The following is a 2,712-nucleotide window of genomic DNA, read 5'->3' as shown; positions in this document are numbered from 1 at the left end:
TCATGCTCCACCGACTAAGCCAGCCAGGTGTCCCAAAACAGCATATTTTCTAAAGGAGAAAAAACTTCCTACATAAATAAAGTGCTTTGGTGTTTCATTAATTCATTGTTAATCTTTAATGTCAGTTAAATATTTTATACATATATTTTTCCAGAGAAAAGGCTTTATTCAGTTGTGGTGGCTATCTGCACCTCCATTTACCCTTCAGTTTGCCCTGCTCTTTGGAAAACCAGTGTTCTGTCTTCCTCTTTTCCCTCAATCCACTAACAGGGTCTCTTGCTCTCCCAGAATTCACAATCAAATCAAAAAGAGCTTTTCACATGGAAAAAAAGTAGTGAATACAATTTATTTATTTTACTTTTTCCTATAAGCCTTTTCCACCACCTATCACCAAAGATCTGACACTCTTTTAATTGAAATAATGACTCTTGAAATTATATTCTCTTTTCACTGAGCCATGCAAATATCACAACTTTGTCCAGAACCTTATCTCCTGGGAATCTTTATATGTATCCCCACTTGCCTCTCTCTATTCTCAATTTACTATTATCAACATTATTATTATTATTATTAATCTTATTTCTGGCTGTCAAAATCTTAAATTCAATCCACTGTGCTGATATTAAAGATCTTCATAGGCTCCACTGCTGATGAAAGACAAATAAGCCAAGCATGCGAACTATCAAGGGATTAGGAACCCAGGTAGTATTATCACTTGCTGGATGGAAGAAATGTAGAATAAGCTCTCTGACGGCAGGGACTGCATTTTACACAGCTTTTTAGTTCACACAGCTCCTGATATATAGCAATACTCAATATGTATATATATAATTGAAAGCATGACTTCTCACATGGTTTGTTATAGGCTACATTTTTTAAAAGATTTTATTTATTTATTAATGAGACACACACACACAGAGAGAGAGAGAGAGAGGCAGAGACACAGGCAGAGGGAGAAGCAGGTTCCACGCAAGGAGCCGCACATGGGACTGGATCCCAGGTCTCCAGGATCAGGCCCCAGGCCAAAGGCGGTGCTAAACCTCCCAGCCACCTCAGGAGCCTATAGGCTACATTTCTATTCATTCCCTTTCCATTAACCTATTGAATGCAGAAAAGTAGACCTGGAAGGGGACTTATCAAATCACATAGAGTTCACACACACATGGGCACACACACACATACACACACACCCAAGCTGGTCTTTGGGTATAACGGAACCAAAGTTAAAAAAAATAAATAAAAATAAAAACAATGCAACAAATTGCATTGTTGAATAAAGAATGATAATGATCTGATTAAACTATTCCAAATATGAAGACTAGTATCAAGCTATATTTCAAAAACCAATCATCAGATGAAAACTGTCAATGACAAGTGAGTACAGAAGTGGGGATTTGGGCAGTACAATAATATGCCTCTCCCAATCCACATGCTGTTCCCACCAGAAAGCCAGTTATCCCTGAAGGGATAGCAATTAGGCTGTTCTTCCTAGCCCTACACTGCTTGCTCCATTATACTTGATATCTAGGATAACATTTACAACCTACAGACTTGGGCTAGTGGCATCAGAACAGCTTGTTAGTGAATCTCACGCCAAGAGGAAGAAGGATACCTGAACCAGGAGCTTTCTCATTCAGAGTATTCTCTGCATGGAGGGACAAAGTATGCCTGCTGAAAAAGTCACATGGAAACTCAGCTGTTGCCATTCTGCCTGAGTAGTTGTGTTGTTGTTGTTGTTTTTCCCAGTCTCTGCTTTCACCATGAGGCTTTCTATAAATGCCCAGGCTACATTATACTGTGTGATGCATTATTAAAAAGTACTTACTCTCATCATCAATTCCCTGGAATAAGGGCAATTCTTAGTACTACTTAAATTCGGGGAACATTTTTGCATCACAGAGCTGGATCTAGAAATATTCTCTGTTTAATAGCTTCCATTCATAACAGCATAGTGATTAAAAGCATGGTTTGGTACCAGACAGAGCCTGGGTTTGCATTACAGGTCCAGTTATCAGTAGATACGGGCTCTTGGGCAAGTGACTTCACCTCTCTCAGCCTCAGTTTCCTCCTCTAAAGGGTCATATGAAGGCTCTGAAAGATCCAGGACACAATAACTATGTGGCCTTGAACAAATCATTGAACTGATGATTTGTGATTCAATGTCCATGCCTGTTAAATGGAGGTGATAATAGTATCTACCTCATAGGGTTGTTGTGGGAATAAAAATGAGATAACTCAGGCAAAGTGCTTAACTTAGTGCTTGGCACATAGTATAAGTGCTTAATAAAGATTAGCTATTACATGATCAGACCACATCATCACATTTTGTCTTTATACCTGTTAAATTCCTAGCATACGAACCAGATTGAAACTTCAGATTTCCATTTTGTGTGTCTCATTTTACTGAGTCCACACTCACAAAAAGGGCCAAGTAAAATCACCTCTCTTTTATATTTTCAATCACTCCACTGTCACTGGGTTCTTCCTGCATACAACACGCTTACAAATTATGTATCATGACCAAATGCTTAACCTCTTTCTGAGCCTTAGCTTTTTCAGAGAGAGAGAAGAAGGAAGAGGAGGTGGAGTAGAAGGAGGAAGAACAAAGGGAGGAGAAAAGTAGGGATGAGAGGGAAAGAGAGGGCTGGGGAGTGAGGGAAGAGAAAGAGGGAAAATCTCTCCCATTTACAATGAAAAACAAGGGGGCACCTG

The sequence above is a fragment of the Canis lupus genome, chromosome X, assembly GCF_011100685.1.
Source record: "Canis lupus familiaris isolate Mischka breed German Shepherd chromosome X, alternate assembly UU_Cfam_GSD_1.0, whole genome shotgun sequence".
NCBI classification, from domain to species: domain Eukaryota; kingdom Metazoa; phylum Chordata; class Mammalia; order Carnivora; family Canidae; genus Canis; species Canis lupus.
This window is presented reverse-complemented; position numbering follows the sequence as displayed.